The sequence below is a fragment of the Urocitellus parryii genome, chromosome X (genome assembly GCF_045843805.1).
Source record: "Urocitellus parryii isolate mUroPar1 chromosome X, mUroPar1.hap1, whole genome shotgun sequence".
Lineage (NCBI taxonomy): Eukaryota > Metazoa > Chordata > Mammalia > Rodentia > Sciuridae > Urocitellus > Urocitellus parryii.
The window spans coordinates 46,884,523-46,907,411 of record NC_135547.1 but is presented as its reverse complement, the minus strand read 5'-3'; the positions used below and the strand labels follow the sequence as shown (position 1 = coordinate 46,907,411).

Below are 22,889 nucleotides of genomic sequence, written 5' to 3'. Positions count from 1 at the left end.
AAGTTGTAGTTAGCTCTCAGTCACCCTGAACTCTAACCTGACAAACACAGAGGGGGCTGCTCTTCCCTCTGGTTGTGGGAGCTCTCTGTTTTGGCAAGGTTAGGATCCCTCATGGTGACTGATTTGAGCCCAGCCATAAAGAAGAGAAAAATGAAGCTTCCTGTGTTTGGAGGTACTTTATTTGTTTTGTGTTGAAAGTAAAGCCTAGAGGCAAATCAAGCAGATTGATTATAAAGCCTTAAGGAGTCTCAACCAGGTTGAAGGTAAATCCTGTATGGTGTTTCACATAGGGTAAATGTAAAGCCAAGGGGTGTATCAACTGGGCTGTTTGTAAAGACTTGAGGTGTTTCAACTGGGTTGATTTTGAGGACTTTTTAGGTGTTTCAAATAAACTGGATGCCTAACAAAATGCCAATTTTGGGCCCAGGTGTTCTGGTAAATAGATTGTGACTATAATCTGAGACTAGAATGGGAGAAGTGTCTGTTTTTTTTTTAATTTTAATTTGTTACATATGCCAACATATTGCATTATAATTCATGTTACACATATATAGAACAATTTTTTATATCTCTGGTTGAACACACAGTCACATCCTTCATGTCTTCATACATGCATTTACAATAATGATCACCATTGCATTCCATCGTCTTTCCTACCCCTATGCCCCCTCCCTCCCCTCCCTCCTCTTTTCCCCTTTGCCCTATCTAGAGTTCATTTAATCCTCCCATCCTGCTCCACCCCCTACAGCGTATTATGAATCAGCATCCTTAAATCGAGAAATCATTCAACATTTGGTTTGGGGGGATTGCCAAAACCAAATGAATGAATGAATAGAATAATTGCTTATGAGAAGGTATCTTTGGGCTGGTTTTAAAGTTAAGTCATGCTTAACTTTAAATATATTAGCATATTATTCTTCAACTCCATCCATTTTCCTGAAAATGCCATGATTTTACTCTTTTTTAATGCTGAATAATATTCTATTGTGTATATATACCACATGTTCTTTATCTATTCATCTATTGAAGGGCATCTAGTTTGGTTCCACAGTTTATCTATTGTGAATTGCGCTGCTATAAATATTGATGTGGCTGTGGTGTCCCTGTAGTATGCGGGTTTACATCCTTTGGGTATAGACTAAGAAGTGGGATAGCTGGGTCCATTCCTAGTTTTACAAAGATTGTTCATACTGCTTTCCATACTGGCTGCACCAATTTGCAATCCCAAATGAGTGTACCTTTTCCCTCACATCCTTTCCAACACTTATTTTTGTTTGTATTCTTAATAAACTGCCATTCTGATTGTAGATGAAATCTTAAGAGTATTTTTGATTTGCATTTCTCTAATTGCTAGAGATGTTCAACATTATTTTTCATATATTTGTTGATTCATTGTATATCTTCTTCTGAGAAGTATCTGTTTAGTTTCTTGGCCCATTTATTGATTGTGTTATTTTATTTATTTATTTATTTATTCATTTATTTTTGGTGTTGATATTTTTGAGTTCTTTATATATTCTAGAGATTAGTGCTCTCTCTGACATGCATGTGGTAAGAATTTTTCTCCAATTAGTAAGCTTCCTATTACCCTCATTGAGTGTTACCTTTGCTGAGAAGAATCTTTTGAGTTTGAATCCATCCCATTTTTTGATGCTTGATGTTAATTCTTATGCTATAGGAGTCTTAGTAAGGAAGTTGAGGCTTAATCTGAAATGATGGAGATTTGGGCCTACTTTTTCTTCTAATAGACACAGTGTCTCTGGTTTAATTCTGAGGTCCTTGATCTACTTTGAGTTGAGTTTTAGGCATAGTGAGAGATAGGGGTTTAATTTCATTTTGTTGCATATGGATTTCCAGTTTTCCCAGCACCATTTTTTAAGAGGCCATCTTTTCTCCAATGCATGTTTTTTGGTACCTTTGTCTAATATAAAATAATTTTAATTTTGTGGATTAGTCTCTGTGTCCTCTATTCTGTACCACTGGTCTACCAGTGTATTTTGGTGGCAATACCATGCTGCTTTTGTTACTACTGTTCTGTAGCATAGTTTAAGGTCTGGTATAGTGATGCCACCTGTTTCACTCTTCTTGCTAAGGATTGCTTTAGCTATTGTGGGTCTCTTATTTGTCCACATGAATTTTATGACTACTTTTTCCATTTCTATGAGGAATGTAATTGAGATTTTGATTGAATTGCATTAAATCTGTATAGTACTTTTGGTAGTATGGTCATTTTGATAGTACTAATTCTGCCTTTCCAAAAAAAGGTAGATATTTCCATCTTCTATGGTCTTCTTTTTTTCTTTGAAGTTTTCTGGTGAAATTGTTTGGGTCTTTTAGTTATAGAATCATATCTTCCGTAGATAGTGCTAATTTGAGTTCTTCTTTATCTATCCATATTCCTTTAATTTATTTCATTGGTCTAATTGCTCTGTCCAGTGTTTCAAGAACTATGTTAAATAGATGTGGTGAAAGAGGACATCCCTGTCTTGTTCTAATTTTTATAGGAAATGCTTTCAATTTTTTTTTAATTTAGATTAATGTTGGCCTGGGTCTTAGCATAGATAGCTTTTACAATGTTGAGATATTTCCTATTATCCCTAATTTTTCTAGTGTTTTTAACATGAAGGGGTGCTGTATTTTGTTGAAAGCTTTTTCTTCATCTATCGAGATGATCATATGATTCTTATCTTTAAGTCTATTGATGTGATGAATTACATTTATTGATTTCCATGTGTTGAATCAAATTTGCATCTCTGAAATGAACCCCACTTGATTGTGTTGCACTAGGAGTGTCTGTTTCTCATGTGTAATTGCCTTTTTTTCATTGTGTGCTTGTTTGTCTAGTTGCCTTTAAAGTTGCTCCTTCATTGTTGTCCCAGCAAGGAAAACCTTCTTTTCCTGAAAGATCAGAACTGTCAGCAACTTGACCACTCACTGCCCCTGAATCCATGAGCTGACTTTCTAAATAAATTTTTGTCTGTTTCCTCCTATTTTGCCTATTGTTTTAATCCTTAGCCTTACTATGGAATCTAACCAGTATTTTCATCTGACCACCCCCCCCCCCTGGAGTGTGTGTTAACAAACTTCTCATTGGTATTCCATGTTGAGTATGGCTTATCTCTGATACCAGGTTACCCCTAACTTTTGTATGAGATGGAATTGCCCACATTCAATGTGGAATGGTCATCTGAAGGATCTATCCATTCACAGTCCAAAAGGTCTAAAATGTGGTAGCTGACAGGCCTGGCCATCCTGACCAGTTCGCATATATAGACAAATGACCAAATTTGGTTCTAAAGCCTCCAAAATGTTTACAAAAATGCCTCAAGGGCATAGCTAAATGCCCAAGTTCTGGCTTTTCAGGATATCAGAGGTTCCCAGGGTCACAACAGGTGGGAAATGAAAAAGTCTTCTTGGTACTCTTTTCCTCTATTCTACTTATTCCAGAATATTGCCTAAAATGTTGCCACTTCCCTATATATCTTGGGGACCCCAGACTCCTTGTCATTCACCTGTGACTTACTGAGTTCCGCTGATTCTGTGTTTTTATCACCAGAGAAACATGTAACCTCTCCCACATTCTCAGAGAGAGATGAATACTGGATTGAAATAATAGTATCTTCCCCCATTTCTTTCCTCCTCCATTCCCATGATGTTGCCCCTCCAAGAGGTACCCATGGGAAGGGATGGGACCTCACCTTTGTGGATGTCTTCTTTACAATTACATTGGGAGGATAAAAATCCTCCTTTCTCTGAGCATCCACAGGCCCTCATTTCTCTTCTTAAGACAAAATTTTTGGCATACATCAGCCTGCTTTGGATGATTGCTAGCAGCTTTTGCTGGCTCTTTTCACTTCTGATGAGCAGGACCACATCAAGGCAGAGGCCAGAAGGGCTATCCTTACAGCAGTTGAAGGAGGTCTTTCTGAGATCCATCCTGATTGGGACCCTAACTCTGAGGCAAAGCAGCCTCATTTGAATGCCCATCACTGGCATTTGTTAATAGGACTAAATGGCGTACTAAAAAGGCCATTAAATTGTCTAGAATTACTGAGGTACTCCAGGGATTAAACAAAGCTTCAAGCTTATTTCTTAAAAAAGCTGCAAGATGCTTTCAGGACATGTACCCTCTTTTTTTTTTTTTTTTTTTTTTTTCAGAATCCTGGGAATCAGTCCGCATTTTATTTTACAGTACATTCGTGTAAGTTCCTGCATTTCCAAGATAACCAGATCACATTCAGGTTAGCAGTGCTGGTAACAAAATCATACAACTTCCCTGGCTTCAAATACAAGATAGGGCAATGCACATTAATACTTCTTTCCCTTTAATACTGCAGAAGATAATACATCACACACACAAAAATCACATGCCTTTTACAATCCAGTGTGAAGGCATTTTATGTTAAAATTAAGCCATGTGGAACATGGGCACAATAAGAGTTCCAAAGTTCCCTAACATTCCCAACAATGCCATCTTTCTCTTAACTGACAAGGATAAGATTCAGCTTCAATGCCTTGGGAAGTGAGGGATGGGAAAGCAGAGGATTATTTAATTCTGAAACTCATGGCTTTTCAGACTACTTCTGTGAAAATTATTTAAATAATCTAAAATTGTAAAGAGTTAATATGAATAAGGGATAGTAATATTGGAAGCACCTGGGAAAAAAATTCCACCAGTCACTGATGGGAAATTTAAACTGCAGACATTTCACAAAAATGGAAAATCTGTATCACATCCAGTAATACGTAAATTCTCAAGGTACATTTTCATTTTACTGAATGAACACACTATGATCCATGTTCTGGTCTTGAACATTTCAGAAAAATCCTCTGTACCCTCTATGACCAAGAGGCACCATAAAATAATCAGACTATAAATATGACTTTTGTCTGTCCATCAGCTCTACAACAGAGAAACAAATCTGTGAACTTATAGGAATGGCAGGTTACTGCAGGCCTTGGATTGCCTCCTTTAGAGAATTAGCAAGGCCTTTGTTTAAAATCACCACAAGAACTGGCCCTTTAAAATGGACTAAGAAGAAACAACAAAACTTTGAAGCCATCAAGGCATCACTGATCAAGGACCCTGTTCTAGCTGTGTCTGATATTACTAAGCTCTTCAACTGGTTTATGACAGAAAGTGGAAGAGTTGTCAAAGGGGTCCTCAGTCAGGATCTAAAAGACGACACCTGGTAGTGCCTGGATGGCCTTTCTGTTTATGTATCATAATGACCACTGCCCTTATGTTCAAAGAGGCCAGTAAGTTAACTTGGAGACAATTCCTACAGAGGGAACATTACACTTTGTAGAGACCTCCTAAATGGTGCACTAGATAGATGGATGACTAACAGTCATATTATTCAATATCGAAGTCTGTTGCTTGATCACCCTTGACTCACCTTTGCCCCCACAAAAGCCCTTAACCCTCCTCCCTGATGCCAGAAGATGATCTACACAAGCCACTCCATGACTGTAAGGGTATGCTTTACCAGTTGAGCTCTGGAAGGCCTTACTTGAGTGATTTTCCTTTGACTAAGGCTGAAGCCTTCTTGTTCACAGATGGCAGCAGCCAAGTCATAGATGGGACTCAGAAGGCCAGAGCCACAGAAGGCCAGAGCTGCAGTCACAACAGAAACAAAAGTCATTTGGGCTCAAGCAATCCCAGCAGAATTCTTGACACAGTAAGTGGAGCTTATTTCCTTGATATTGGCTTTAAGTTGAGCTGAAGATAAAAAGAAAAAAAAAGTAAACATTTGCACAGACAGCAGCTATGCTTTTGGTACTTTACACTAGCACAGGGAGCCATTTACAGGAGCAGGATTGCTAACTGCTGAGGGAAAGTCTATAAAAATAGAGAAAATATTGGCCCTACTTGAAGCAATTTGTTTACCTAAGCAGGTGGCTATCATACACTGCTGGGGTCACCAAAAAGGAGACTCTCTGATCATCAGAGGCAATAATTTTGTTGATGAGACAGCTCAATGAGTGGCCCTGGACTCCAAATCAGAACCAGTCACCATGGTCCCTTTGGTTTTACATCCCAAAACTAGCCTTCTTTTCTTCCCACATTATATCCCAGAAAAAGAGAAGGTCAAAGAAAATGAGGGGAACAAATCAGAAGGCTGGTGGATCCTGCCTGACTCCAGACTAATGATACCCTGAGCTTCAGGACAAAAAAACATAATATTGGATTTATATGCAACAACCCATTAGAAAAAGGATAAAATAACTGACTTTCTGTCTAAGACATACTATATCCCAGGATTAAACAAACAGGCCAGGATGTCTTTGAGCTCTATCCAGCCTGTCAACAGGTAAATACCAAACAAAAAAAGATGGACCCAACCTGGGATTCACAAATGAGGTGAGCTGCCTGGAGACCACTGGGAAATTAACTTCAGTGAGTTAAGACCTCCCTCCAAAGGTTATCAATATCTCCTTATTTGTGGATATATTTGAGAAAGTATTTTCAGGTTGACCAGAAGTATATCCTAAAAAATGTGAGACTGCCAGGACTATAACAAAAGTTCTTGTTAATGAAATCATTCCATTTTATGAACAGTCTGTCACTATAAGATCAAATAACAGGACAGCATTCACTACAGCCACAGCACAAGAAATAGCAAAGGCTTTAAACATAGACAGGAAAATTTTTTGCACTTACTAGCCTCAAAGTTTTGGGTAGGTTGAGAAAATGAACCAGACCCTGAAGAGTACTCTCAGTGGATTTATATTAGAGACTGGTGCTGGGTGACCAATGTTTTTGTCTGTTGCTCTTTTGCAGGCCCAATGTACTCCTTACAATTGAAATATTTATTCCCTTGAGATCATATACGAGACCACCTCCTTTGCTCCCTTGTGTGTCTGATATTCATTTGGTTGAAATCAGCTACCAGTCTCTTCTTAACTACCTTAAGCCTCTCCAGCAGATACAAGAAAAGGCTTATAGATTCTTTCCATAAGAACCAACCCAGGAGGTTCACTGGTTTCCAACACCTATTTCAGCTAGGAGATAATGTCTACATCAAACAGTTCTAAAAGGCATGACTGACACCCAGCTAAAGAGGAAACTCCACTGTGTGTTATTTTGCTCCTAATGGGACTTGGTTTACATGTGACATTAGGTTATCTCACTGCATATGCCCTACTTACAACCCAACTGTTTGTATTATTGTATATGTTATCCCGGTTTTCTCTCCAAAGGGGACCAGAGGGAACTCATCTCTCAAATAACAATGTCCAAAGTATAAATTACAGATTACTGCACTGTATCCAACATAGATAAATAATAAAGGATTGGATTGTTTCTAGAAAAGGGAGATATGTTATGGGCTAATTTGAAAGTTAAGGCAGGCTAACTCCATTCTGCTCAGACATCTCACCCTGCAAATAGTGTTGACTCACCACTCACATAGAAGATGACACTCTTACTCACTTGCATCTTGACCACAATGTCTTTAAACTATGAAGCTTGTGCTAGCTTACTTCCTGAGTAAGTACAGGAGGTTCAAATTTCTAAGAATATACTTATGTCTCTACTTGCCTCTCCCGGCCCCCTCCTTTGTGGTTTTTCTGTTTAAATAGCACCTCCACCTGCATTCCGTGTCTTGGACTGCAGAACTGTCTGGTTTCTGCTGCCTCAGCTCTGGCCAGAATAAATCCTTTGTCTTTTCTTCAAAAAGACCCAGAGTTTTATTTGAGATTTTGAAATAGTGACTTAACAGTAAAATAGAGAAATGAAATGAAATTAACTCCTTTAGTTTTTTTATATTCATGTGACTATATTACATAATAAAAGCATCTAAAATTCTCAACTTTGAAATAAATAATTTTTAAATAGTTATTTGTCTCTAATATTCATGAAACTGATTGCTTTAAAATTCACTTTTAGTTAAATAGAGAAAAAATAGCCTCTAGAAAATACTGAATTACACAATCACAATACACACACACAAAACACATAGATAGATAGATAGATGTGTGTGTCTCTATATCTATTACCATCTAGTAAGCAAGACAGCATACATAATATTTACTAAATTATAAAAGTTAGTACTTGCTACTCACTTTACTGAGTAAACAATTAGCATGTTACCTGAGGATACATGTCTCACAAACCTTAATTTACAATATTTTTATCTGAGTAAAGAACTATTTGAAAGACATTTTTAACATTTTAATATTAGTGTATTCATTATGATTTCCTCTGTAGTGAGTTTTACCTTTATGTAAGTCTTAAGATAATAAGAATGTTAGAAAAGCATTAATTAATTGATTTTGCAAGACAATAGAGCTTATGAAATACATTGTAAATTTAATATTATTTTAATTATACTGTATATTTTATATCATTTGATAATTTTCAACAAATATGATAAAACCAATGTTCATATAACACCTATTTAAGCACTTTTTAAAAAGTTAATGGTTATCAGCAAGAGGAAAATGATGTTTACTTTTAAAGACTTTAAAGTTTTAAACTTCCATAAGTCATAATAACAATTGATTCAAATCTTGAACAATGAAATGCTGAAAGCTGAAACCCAAAATCCACAATTCATGTTTAATTGTGGCATATTTCTAATATGCTTATAACATAAACTGATAATTTTCACTGTATTTAAAACATTTTTGAAAGTTTATTCTGACAATTTCTAAATTTAATGCACATATTTGATGTGATTATTGATATGTTCAGATTTAGATACAGAATTCTATTTTGTGTGTTCTAATTTTTCCTTTTGTTTCTTGTTCCACTATTTCCTTTTCTTGTGCAATTCTAGATTACTTAAATATGTTCTTAATGAATTTTAATTTATGTACTATAATTTTGACAAAATTATATAAAATTAAGTGGTTGCTATATGTTTGTTTGGGCCATAATCCCCTTAAAAAATCAATTGCACATGTTGTAATGCAGGATGTTACAAACCCCCAAAAGGCAGAATCTCTAAAGTCTAAAATCTTGAAAGATAAATATCTTTAAAATATGTCTAGAAAATAATGATATACTCATTAATATATACTTATTTAAAATTTAAAAAGAGGATTTAAGAAATGTAAACATGAAAGAACACTTGATAATTAATTTTACACAAAAATAAGTAATAATAACATACATATTTTTTCCAATCTATCCACTCATGTCCTAACAATGGCCAAACAGGTATAATAATAGTTATGAGCGGATGAACAAATTGGTTAAAAAGCTAAATGCATGAATACAGAGTCACTATATTTGGTAATGTAGTGCACCTAGCTTTATAGATGCATTAATCTGAAATACCTAAGGGCAAACAAATTCGCTGGGGGACCTCAGCCCCAAGCCCTACAAATTCAGGGTCTGAGGGAGGCAAACAGAAAGGGTGTGCCCAGGCATCCATGAAAATAGGGCTCCCAGGAGCAGCAGACCCGGCGTGTAGCCAGTATTGTGGTGAGTGTCACAGGTGAGCGGGGCCTGGCTTGAGGAACCACAAGAGAAGGCCCTAGGCCCTCAGGATTGGAGACCCGCACAGTCTGGGAAGAAGAGCTGAGGCACAGTGATTGGTTCCCACCTATCAAGAAGAGAACCCTGGCCCAGTGGGCATAGCTCCACCTACTGGAAGAGAAGTTGGTCAAGCTCTATGACTGCATTTATTATTATTATTATTTTTTAATGATTATTATTAGTATTTTTTTAAATTTTATTTTCACTTTTTGTTGTTGTTGTTGTTGTTCTTTAACTTTCTTATTAATGGTTTCAATTTATTAAAATTCTTTTTATTTTATTAATATTACTATTATTTTTTAAACTTTAATTTCCATTTTTTTATTATCATTATAATTTTTTTTGGTTTTAAATTTTTCTTTTTTCTTTTTTTTCTTTCTTTCTTTTCACTTTTTTTGTCTTTTCATTTCTTTTCAATTTTCTTATTCCCCCATCCCTGAATTCTACCTGCCTACACTCATTCTCTTTAGAGACTTCTTCCCTCCCCTTCTAATATCTCTCCTCCCAAGCATCAAATAAATTTATAAGAGTAAACAGTAACTCAGCAGTCAAACAGAACAAGAAGTAACATGAGCATAAAAAAGCAAGGAAGAAAAGGAGTACAAACAATGAAGGACAACCTAAATATTCAGGAGGACCTCGAGTCATCAGAAAAATGGCCATATAAAGAACTCAAGGAATACCTTAGACAAATGGAGTGGAACATTAAAGATTACATTGAAAATGAATTACATAAACAGATAAAAGAAGAAGTTAAGCATCTTTATCAGGAGATGGAGATTATAAAAAAAATCAAACAATAATTCTAGAAATGAAGGAAACGATAAACCAAATTAAAAACTCAATTGAGAGTATCACTAACAGAGTGGAGCAAGTAGAAGCCAGAACGTCAGATAATGAAGACAAAATATATCATCTTGAAAAGAGTCTAGCCAACTCAGATAGGCTGCTAAAAAATCATGAGAAAAACATCCAAGAGATTTGGGATAACATAAAAAAAACCAAACTTACGAGTCATTGGGATAGAGGAAGGCACAGAGATTCATACCAAGGGAATGAGTAATCTCCTGAATGAAATAATTACAGAAAACTTTCCAGAAATAAAAAAGGAAACAGATATACAAATTGTAGATGCATACAGGACACCGAGCACACAAAATCACAGTAGACCAACGCCAAGACACATTGTTATGAAGATATCCAATATACAGAACAAAGAGAAAATATTAAAAACTACAAGAGAAAGGAGGCAGGTTACATTTAGGGGTAAACCAATTAGGTTAACAACGGATTTTTCATCACAGATGCTGAAAGCGAGAAGATCCTGGAACAATGTATTTCAAACACTCAAAGACAATGGATGTCAACCAAGAATTCTGTATCCAGCAAAATTAAGCTTCAGGAACAAAAACGAAATAAAAATTTTTCATGATAAACAAAAGCTAAAAGAATTTGTAGCCAGAAAACCAGCATTGCAAAGCGTCTTGAGCAAAACACTACTTGAGGAAGAAATGAAAAACAATAACCAAAACCTTCAGTGGGAAGTGCCTCGGTAAAGACAGAGGATGGGTGGAAAGCTAATCATGGAGAAACAAACTAAATTAGAAAAAAAAAGAGATAAATAATCAAACATGGCAGGAAGTACAAACCATATATCAATAGTAACTCTAAACGTTAATGGCTTAAACTCTCCAATAAAGCGACATAGGCTGGTAACATGGATTAAAAAAACAAATCCAACAATATGCTGCCTCCAGGAGACACATCTTATTGGAAAAGACATACACAGGCTCAAGGTAAAAGGTTGGGAAAAAATATACCATGCACACGGTCCTCGTAAGCAAGCAGGGGTGGCCATTCTCATATCGAATAAAATCGACTTCAAGACTAAGTTAATCAAAAGGGATAAGGAAAGACATTATATACTGTTAAAAGGAACCATTCACCAACAAGACATAACAATTATCAATATTTACGCACCAAATAATGGCGCTGCGACGTTCATAAAACAAACTCTCCTCAAGTTCAAGAATCAAATAGACCACAACACAATAATCATGAGTGACTTCAACACACCTCTCTCACCATTGGACAGATCCTCCAAACAAAAGTTGAATAAAGAAACTATTGACCTCAACATCACAATCAATAACCTAGACTTAACTGACATATATATAAAATATATCAACCATCATCAAGTGGATATACCTTTTTCTCAGCAGCACATGGATCCTTCTCAAAAATAGACCATATATTATGCCATAGCGCAACCCTCAGTAAATATAAGGGGTGGAGATAATACCATGCATTTTATCAGATCATAATGGAATGAAACTGGAAACCAATGATAAAAGAAGGAAGGAAAAATCCTACATCACATTGATAATGAACAATACGTTACTGAATGATCAATGGGTTACAGAAGACATAAAGGAGGAAATCAAAAAATTCTTAGAGATAAATGAAAATACAGACACAACATATCGGAATCTATGGGACACAATGAAAGCAGTTTTAAGAGGGAAATTCATCGCCTGGAGGTCATTCCTCAAAAAAAGGAAAAACCAACAAATAAATGAGCTCACACTTCATCTCAAAGCCCGAGAAAAGGAAGAGGAAAACAACAGCAAATGTAGCAGAAGGCCAGAAATAATTAAAATCAGAGCAGAAATCAACGAAATTGAAACAAAAGAAACTATTGAAAAAATTAACAAAACAAAACGTTGGTTCTTCGAAAAAATAAATAAGATCTACAGACCCTTAGCCATGCTAATGAAGAGAAGAAGAGAGAGAACTCAAATTACTAACATACGAGATGAAAAAGGCAATATCACAACAGATGCTACAGAAATACAGAAGACAATTAGAAATTATTTTGAAAACCTATATTCCAATAAAATAGAAGATAGTGAAGACATTGATAAATTTCTTAGGTCATAGGATTTGCCCAGACTGAGTCAGGAGGATACACACAATTTAAACAGACCAATATCAATGGATGAAATAGAAGAAGCAATCAAAAGACTACCAACCAAGAAAAGCCCAGGACCGGATGGGTACACAGCGGAGCTTTACAAAACCTTTAAAGAAGAATTAATACCAATACTTTTCAAGTTATTTCAGGAAATAGAAAAAGAGGGAGCTCTACCAAATTCATTCTATGAGGCCAACATCACCCTGATTCCGAAACCAGACAAAGACACCTCAAAGAAAGAAAACTACAGACCAATATCTCTGATGAACCTAGATGCAAAAATCCTCAATAAAATTCTGGCGAATCGGATACAAAGGCACATCAAAAAGATTGTGCACCATGATCAAGTAGGATTCATCCCTGGGATGCAAGGATGGTTCAATATATGGAAATCAATAAATGTTATTCACCACATCAATAGATTTAAAGATAAGAACCATATGATCATCTCAATAGACGCAGAAAAAGCATTCAACAAAGTACAGCATCCCTTTATGTTCAAAACATTAGAAAAACTAGGGATAACAGGAACTTACCTTGACATTGTAAAAGCTATCTATGCTAAGCCTCAGGCCAGCATCATTCTGAATGGAAAAAAATTGAAGGCATTCCCTCTAAAATCTGGAACAAGACAGGGATGGCCCCTATCACCACTTCTATTCAATATAGTTCTTGAAACACTGGCCAGAGCAATTAGACAGATGAAAGAAATTAAAGGCATAAAAATAGGAAAAGAAGAACTTAAATTATCACTATTTGCAGATGACATGATTCTATACCTAGAAGACCCAAAAGGGTCTACAAAGAAACTACTAGAACTAATAAATGAATTCAGCAAAGTGGCAGGATATAAGATCAACACACATAAATCAAAGGCATTTCTGTATATCAGCGACAAAACTTCTGAAACGGAAATGAGGAAAAACACTCCATTCACAATATCCTCAAAAAAATAAAATGCTTGGGAATCAACCAACAAAAGAGGTGAAAGACCTATACAATTAAAACTACAGAACCCAAAAGAGAGAAATAGAAGAGGATCTTAGAAGATGGAAAAATATACCTTGTTCATGGATAGGCAGAACTAACATTATCAAAATGGCAATATTACCAAAAGTTCTCTATAGGTTTAATGCAATGCCAATCAAAATCCCAATGGCATTTCTTGTAGAAATAGATAAAGCAATCATGAAATTCATATGGAAAAATAAAAGACCCAGAATAGCAAAAATAATTCTAAGCAGGAAGTGTGAATCAGGTGGTATAGCGATACCAGATTTCAAACTCTATTACAGAGCAATAGTAATAAAAACAGCATGGTACTGGTACCAAAACAGGCGGGTGGACCAATGGTACAGAATAGAGGACACAGAGACTAATCCACAAAGCTACAACTATATTATATTTGATAAAGGAGCTGAAAACATGCAATGGAGGAAGGATAGCATGTTCAACAAATGGTGTTGGGAAAACTGGAAATCCATATGCAACAAAATGAAACTGAATCCCCTCCTCTCACCATGCACAAAAGTCAACTCAAAGTTGATCAAGGAGCTAGATATCAAATCAGAGACTCTCCGTCTGATAGATAAAAAAGTTGGAAGTTGGCTCCGATCTACATATTGTGGGGTTGGGCTTCAAATTCCTTAATAGGACACCCATAGCACAAGAGCTAATAACAAGAATCAACAAATGGGACTTACTCAAACTAAAAAGTTTTTTCTCAGCAAGAGAAACAATAAGAGAGGTAAATAGGGAGCCTACATCCTGGGAACAAATTTTTACTCCTCACACTTCAGATAGAGCCCTAATATCCAGAGTATACAAAGAACTCAAAAAATTAAACAATAAGAAAACAAATAACCCAATCAACAAATGGGCCAAGGACATGAACAAACACTTCACAGAGGAGGACATACAATCAATCAACAAGTACATGAAAAAATGCTCACCATCGCTAGCAGTCAGAGAAATGCAAATCAAAACTACCCTAAGATACCATCTCACTCCAGTAAGACTGGCAGCCATTAGGAAGTCAAACAACAATAAGTGCTGGAGAGGATGCGGGGAAAAGGGCACTCTTGTTCATTGCTGGTGGGACTGCAAATTGGTGCAGCCAATTTGGAAAGCAGTATGGAGATTCCTCAGAAAGCTGGGAATGGAACCACCATTTGACCCAGCTATTCCCCTTCTTGGACTATTCCTCAAAGACCTTAAAAGAACGTACTATAGGGATACTGCTACATTGATGTTCATAGCAGCAAAATTCACAATAGCTAGACTGTGGAACCAACCTAGATGCCCTTCAATAGATGACTGGATAAAAAAATGTGGCATTTATACACCATGGAGTATTACGCAGCAATAAAAAATGACAAAATCTCATGGAATTTGCAGGGAAATGGATGGCACTAGAGCAGATTATTCTAAGTGAAGCTAGCCAATCCCTAAAAAACAAATACCAAATGTCTTCTTTGATATAATTAGAGCAAATAAGAACAGAGCAGGGAGGAAGAGCAGGAAGAAAAGATTAATGTAAAACAGAGACATGAGGTGGTAGGGAAAGGGAGAGAAAAGGGAAATGGCATGGTAATGGAGGAAGACCCTCATTGTTATACAAAATTACATATAAGAGGTTGTGAGGGGAATGGGATAACAAACATGGAGGGAAATGAACTACAGTAGATGGGATAGAGAGAGAAGATGGGAGGGGAGGGGAGGGAGGATAGTAGGGGATAGGAAAGGTAGCAGAATACAACAGTCACTAATATGGCAGTATGTAAAAATGTGGATGTGTAACCGAGGTGATTCTGCAATCTGTATTTGGGGTAATAATGGGAGTTCATAACCCACTTGATTCTAATGTATGAAATATGATATGTCAAGAGCTTTGAAAAAAAAATAAGTCTTTCTCCTAATCCTGAATACTTCTCCCAGTTACCTCTTCTACATTCCACTGTTTCTTATTCCATGAATATCAGTGCAAAACATCACCAATGTCTCCCCTCATCAAAGTTCCCCGTTGTTGAACAATACACAACCACATAGCTTGAGGTCACTACTTTTTTCACACTCTCTCTGACAATGACTTTTATTGTTTTTTTTTTTTTTTAAAATCAATCCATATCCTTGTGTGATAACTGTTATCTCTACGATCACTACTCATAATATTTAGAGAGCTTTCATCTGTGACATCAAGTAAGTGATATATAATTGACATATATCATTTCATTTAATTTATACAACAATCTTCTGAGTTAGGTACTAGGAGTTTTCTTTGTAGATGACATAATTGAGACACATAAGACTAAATTGTGCCAAGTTACACAGTTAATATTTTGATGATGATCATGCGGATAACAATATTAATGAGTTCTGTGATTTATTAAGCACTTTACATGTTTCCAAAACTATCATAGGATTTATGTATTTTTTCAATCATCCTTTCAGGTAGAAATTGTTACTTTTCAGCTTTGTTTCTTTTGTTTGTTTTATTTATTTTTTATCATTAAGTCTGTGAAAGGTCAACTAAATAATTCAATGTGACAAGGCAAGTATTTAGGTTTATGTTGTCCAGTTCTAAATTACTGAGTTTTCTAAGCATCCTCTCAAAGCCAAAATAATGATTAATAGACATGTGAGTGATAGCACAACATGTCAGAGTCCAGATAACGGGAAAAGATCAAGGTGTTTATTGATGAACACCTATATACCACTAGTTAAGACATAAAAGTGGTTATCTCACAGAACCTAGACCTTTGGAACATATCACCTTTTTTTTTCACCTTGCCCTATAATGCACCATAATCAGAGCCATCATAACTACCAAAAGTACTGTGAAAACAGTGATTTCCCAATAACATAAACATTTTTGGGAGAAGATACTGACATTCAGAAGAATCAATCCTAGGAGCAGATTATGATAGAAGACTAACCCTATGTAAGAAAATATCCTTTCTATAAGTCAGAATTCATTCACTGCAATGAACTTCCTGTGCCAAAATCAACCAATTTGAGACTTTTATTACAAATATCTTGTTTTAAAAAGGAACATACTTATTTGAAGAATAGAAATATTTCCATGAGTTCATATTAATATATAAATAATTAGTTGAACGAAATTAAATACAGCAGAATACTCTTGTGGAGAACAATCTCAATATTTTATGTGAAGTAAGTTCAGCTTAACTCATTAACTCAAATCCTTAAATGTTAATGTAAATGTGACCTCTTTTCAGAATATACAGTACAGAAAAGGGAAAAGGGATGAATTTACAAGTAGACAAACCTGAAAGACAATACTTTAGTCAGATGATCGAGTTCTCATCAATAGTAGTAAGTCATACTGCTAATATGATGGGACAAGAATTGTGATTGAGTGATATGATCTTTCATATGTCTCTTCTCAGAAATCATAAATTAAGTTTAACTCTAATAATAACCCCACACACATCCCATTTGTGTAACATTCTAGAAAACATTAGAGCAGGAATATCTTAAATCTACCAAGGTCATCAACAATATGAAATGTCTGAGAAACTATCACAGCAAAAAGCAGCCTGTGATAATGAAAGAGACATGATGACTAAGTGTAATGGAGTATTCCTGATTAAATACTATAAGTAGACAGAACTCTGGGTAAAAACTAATGAAATATAAATGAAACATGGAATATAATACTGGTACATTAAATTTATTAATTGAGACAGCATAACACTTTTATATAAGGTATTAATAATAAGGAAACCTATATGTGGGGAATATGGAAACTTTAGTGATTTCACAACTTTTCTGTAAAGCTAATGTTACTCTGTAATTTTAAAGTTTATTAACAAAAATGTAGGAGGATGTTACTGGCAACCTGTTTATTCAGTAAAATTTTGAAATAACTATATAGTACATTTACAGTTAAATTAACAACTCGTTACCATTCCCAAATGTGAACATATTGATGCAGAAGAGAAGAAGCCAGACATAAAACATTAAAGCTGAAGTTATATAGTACAAAATACTGTTTAAGTAAAGTTCTAAAAAATTAAAATCTCATCTTTGATTTCAGAAATCTTCTTGGATGAGGATAGTACATTTAATTTGGCAATTATGACACTATATGTAAACTGTCAATGTTAAACTTTATATAAATTGACTCATGCAGAATGAATCATTTTGGTTCTTTGTTATGGGTTACATCTAAAATATCTCAAAAAGTCTCATGTGTTGAAAACTTGGTCCATATGCAGTAAAATTCAGAGTAGGGACTCTTGGGAAGTGATCAGATCATAGAGCTCTAACCACATCAATAAGCTCCTATTGATGGGTTGGTAGCTGACAGCATTATAGAGAGGTAGTGAAAACTATAGGACTTGGGGTCTAGTTAAGGGAAGTAGTCAGTGGATGCATGCCCTAGAAAAGTATTTCTTGTCCCAGCCCTTCTCTCTCTCTCTCTCTCTCTCTCTCTCTCTCTCTCTCTCTCTCATTAGGTAAGCAGATTTGCTCTGCCAGCATGCTCTTCTACTAGAATGATCTGCTTCACAGTAGGCACAAAAATAACAGAGCCAATTGACCATGGACTGAAACCTCTAAAACTGAGCCAAAATGAACCTTTTATCTTTCAAGTTGGTTTTCTTGGGTATTTTGTCACAATGATGAGAAGCTAACAAGCAGCCTTTATTCCTTAGTATGATATTTTAGAAAGTTATGATTTTTCCTATACTACAATACTATGAAATATTTTGTTGTGTGAAATCAATGAATTTATTCAATCTTTCATATAAAAGTCTTTGCATTCCAAAGTTATAGCTACTGTCTTAGTCCATATGGGCTGCTATAGCAGAATAGCATAGATTAGTTTAATTATCAAAAATACATGTTAACTTCTCACAGTTCTATTGGTTAGGAAGTCCAAAATCAAGACACTGAAAGATTTGGTATAAACAGCCATCTTTTCACTGTCTTCACAGAGCAGATGGGTTAAAGGAGTTCTCTATAAAGTCTTTTGTAAGATCACTAATACTATTCATTATGACTTTATTTGCATGACTTAATCACCTTGAAAACAACAGAGCTTTTAATACAATTATCTTATGGATTAGGTGTGTGTATATATACATATATATTTTTTGGGTGGAGTGGGGAGTCCTTCGGTCTATAGCATCAGTTATAAAAAATGTTGCTCTAAAACTTATTTTGTTTTATTTTGTTTTGCACACATATATATATGAAATTTTATAGAAATAAAAATATTATTGTATGGGGTATTTGAATGTTCAAAATTAGTTAAAAATGTCAAAGTTTTCCAAAGTCATTGTACCAATTAAAACTCCTACCAACAGTATATATGAATTTTATACAATTTTGAGAAAACTTTATACAGCACTCTTAAAATTTTTTCTTAACTATAAAATTGATTTTTTGTACCACTCTTGGACAATCATTTTGAAGATGAAATGAAAATTAGTAAAATGTATTAAAATCATAATCAAATACCTGTAACAAAGTAATTATTTATTCATTGGATGAGGCATGCATATCACCTTCATACACATTAGGTCAAATCATATCATTTTATATTATTTTCAATTTATATTGACAGACTTGGAATATGGTTAAGTAGTAAAAAGCTTTAATAGCATGTGAAAGGCTCTAGGTGTGATCCCCAGCATTGCAAAGAAAAACAAATTACAGTTATCATCCACAATGCCAGAGAAGTTAAAGATGGTTTGAAATTGTATGCAGCAAAATTACATGATTAAAAACTATCTGGAATTTTGTTTAATCCCACTGACACTGTTAACATTTTTTTCCCTCCAAGGAAGCATATTTACTATCTGGATACTAGCATTTTATTTTGCCATAAAATAAGAACAATAATTTATATTATTTCTACCTTTCTGCATCAGAGAATTATATGCAAAATAAATTTGATTTTTCTGTAATTTATTCAACGAATATATACTTGGTCAATTACTATGCAACTGAGCATTATTCTCCAAACTGTGGACTGAGCAGTGACAAAACAAAACAAGAACAGGTAATATCCCTATCCTCCTGGTGCTTACATAAGGGGAAACTAACTATATATGAGTATATAAATTAGTTTTTGTGAGAATTAGAGTATGTCATAATACATTGTGGCAAATATAAAGCTTTATTTGAATATAAAATATAGCTAGCAACATGATAATGATTTCATAAGTTGTGAGTATGCCTCCCTTTGCTCTGTTTGCTTCTGTGTAGTGATTTTAAAATGAAGAATAATTGGCACAATTTCTCCCCATCTATATATAGAATTTGAATTTATAGACACAACAAAATTAAAAGTAATCAAATAAAAATATTAGATATGATATAAAAGCAAATGAAAAACCAGGAAATAAAGGCATAATAGTAATATATTAAATCAGAACTTGATTTCCTGATCTAAAAATTTTCACAAATTAATAATCTTACTATACTCCATTTGTCCCTAGTTTTCATTTTTCATTATTTTCACATTTATAAAATTAATATGTGCTTATATTAATATTGATGTGGATAAACAGAAATTAATAATATCTCCACACCATTTTTACTTAGTGCCTTTTTATTTTAACTTAAAGCACATACAAATACACAAATAGAATAATAATATCCAGCTAGAGACATTTTTCGATGTAGTAAATTAAAAAATGTATTTATTTCTTTTTTATCATTTGCATTGTTTGTCTAATATTTAAGACACAATAGCCTCACTAAAACACATAGTGTGACTTTCGCATTCTGGACCTGAGCAGCCAAGAAATTAGCATGTCCCTTGCAAGTAGGAAATGCACCTAGTATGTAAACCCACCAAATAGCCAAGCCTCTCAGATGAGAGCTGCGTCCAGGTTGGCACCAGAAGCTCAGCCACCGGCTGCAGCCCTGCCATCTATAGTTGGCTCACCTGCTTTGGCACCCGGGTAGCCAGGTGTGATGACCCAGATGGTGACCACTGAGGCTGGTTCGGCTGTGGGGTCTGCTGTGGGGCAAAGACTGGGCCATGCCCTCACTGGGGGCTTCAATGAAGGAAGTTTTGTAGAGCTCTCAAAGCATAATATCACTTACCAGGAGCCTCGAGGAATCCATCCAGCATAGCAGCAACAGCTTGGTGGCCCTTGCTTTTATGAAATCAAACAATTTTTTGAGTGTTCCCAGAACTCGGGAAATGTTAAGCTTTTTGAAGGTTTCAGTGAGGTGCTGAAACAGTGCAGAATTGCTAACAGATTAGTTTAAACAAGAAGTTCAAGTTGAAAAAGTGGAAAATTGGCTTTGAGGACTAAGTAACTTTAGCATAAAAAATGTAGTTTGTGAGCTGGGGTGTGACTCAAGTGGTAGTGTGCTCGCCTGGCATGCATGCGGCCCGGGTTGGATCCTCAGCACCACATACAAAGATGTTGTGTCCTCCGAAAACTAAAAAATAAATATTAAAAAATTCTCTCTCTCTCTCTCTCTCTCTCTCTCTCTCTCTCTCTCTCTCTCTCTTAAAAAATGGAATTCATAGTGAAAGTATGAAATATAAAATTGTAATGTGAAACCTCACTTAATAACTTCAATGTTTCTGAGTGGTAGCAAAAGAGAGTGTTGTAACTGTTGGAAATTCAAAGAGTTGGTACAGAATTTGGGGCTGGGCAGAGGTTTGCATGGCCTCCTTAAGCCAGCTATATTTTTTGGCCAGTCTATTTATTTATTTATATGTGTATTTATTTTTATTCTAATTAGTTATGCATAAGCAGAATGCATTTCAATTCATTTTACACAAATGTAGCACTACTCTTCATTTCTCTAATTGTACACAATGTAGTGTTACATGATATGTGCTCCATACATGAAACTAGGATAATGATGTTCTTCTCATTCCATCATCTTTCCTGCCCCTGTGCCCTCTCCCCTCCTCTAACTCCCTGTTTGCCCAAAGTTCCTATATTCTCCACAAACTGACCCCCATAATGGATCAGCACCCCCTTATCAGAAAGAACATTTGGGCTTTGGTTTCTTGGGATTGGCTTACTTCTCTTAGCATGATATTCTTCAACTACATCCATTTATCTGTGTCTACCATAATTTTATTCTCTTTTAATACTGAATAATATTTCATTGTGTATATACAACACAGTTTCTTTATCCATTCGTTTGTTGAAGGGGATCTAGGTTGGTTCCACAATTTAGCTATTGTGAATTGAGCTGCTATGAACATTGATGTGGATGCATCAGTAGAGTATGCTGCTTTTAAGTCCTTTGCGTATAGAGTGAGGAGTGGAATAGTTTTCTAAGGAATCTCTATACTGCTTTCCATAGTGGTTTCACCAATTGGCAGTGCCACCAGCAATGCATAAGTAGACCTTTTTCCCCTCACCCTTGCCAATACGTATATTGCTTGTATTGTTGATAGTTGCCATTCTGACTGCAGTGAGATGAAATGTTAGAGTGTTTTTGATTTGCATTTCTCTAATTACTAGAGAAATTGAACATTTTTCATATATTTGTTGATTGATTATATAGCTTCTTCTGAGAAGTGTCTGTTCAGTTCCTTAGCCCATTTATTGGTTAAATTGAATATTTATTTATTTTTAAAAAAATATTTATTTATTTCAATACATAGTACACAAATGGAGCACAACTTTTTATTTCTCTGGCTCTACACAAAGTAATAACACCATCTGTCCATTTGTGTCTTTATACATGTACCTAGGGTAATTTCATTTTGTTGCATGTAGATTTTCAATTTTCCTGGCACCATTTGTACTAAATGATGTAGTAAAGGCTACTTTCTGCCAATGTATGTTTTTTGGTGCCTTTGTCTAGTATGAGATAACTGTAATTTATGTGGGTTTGTCTCTGTGTCCTCTATTCTGTACCATTGGTCTACCCGCCTGTTTTGGTACCAGTACCATGTTACTATAGTTACTATAGTTCTGTAGTATAGTTTAAGGTCTGGTAATATGATGCCTCCTGATTCACTATTCTTGCTATGGGTTGCTTTGACTATTCTGGGCCTTTTTTTTTCCAAATGAATTTCATGATTACCTTTTCTGTTTCTGTGAGGAATGTTGTTGGGGTTTTAAATGGAATTACATTAAATCTGTATAACACTTTTGGTAGTATATAAGCCAGCTATACTGATGTTCTTTGAGTTTATTAGAATAAAATTATTTTCTCCATAAAAAAAAAACAATGCAAAAAAACAAAGCAACCAACAAACATACACACATATAATGAGATTTCCAGGTCTAAACTAACCTTTTCCAAAAGTTAAATCTGGTGGTGTTTGACATTAAAAAATGACATATTTCAATTTTTCTTAAGTTTAAAGCTAAAATAATTTATAAGACTTTGGTAAATTGTAATCACTGTGTCAAATTCAGTCTTTCTATTCAACGTTTATTTTAGGTTGGATCAGCAAGGTAATTATGA

The 22,889-nt window shown here is 35.1% G+C and overlaps 1 pseudogene; it reads left to right on the top strand.

Annotated features, from left to right (window-relative positions):
- The first annotated feature begins 5,435 nt into the window (after positions 1-5,435).
- Positions 5,436-20,758, top strand: LOC113197079 (coiled-coil-helix-coiled-coil-helix domain-containing protein 2 pseudogene; annotated as a pseudogene).
- Positions 20,759-22,889: the final 2,131 nt, after the last annotated feature.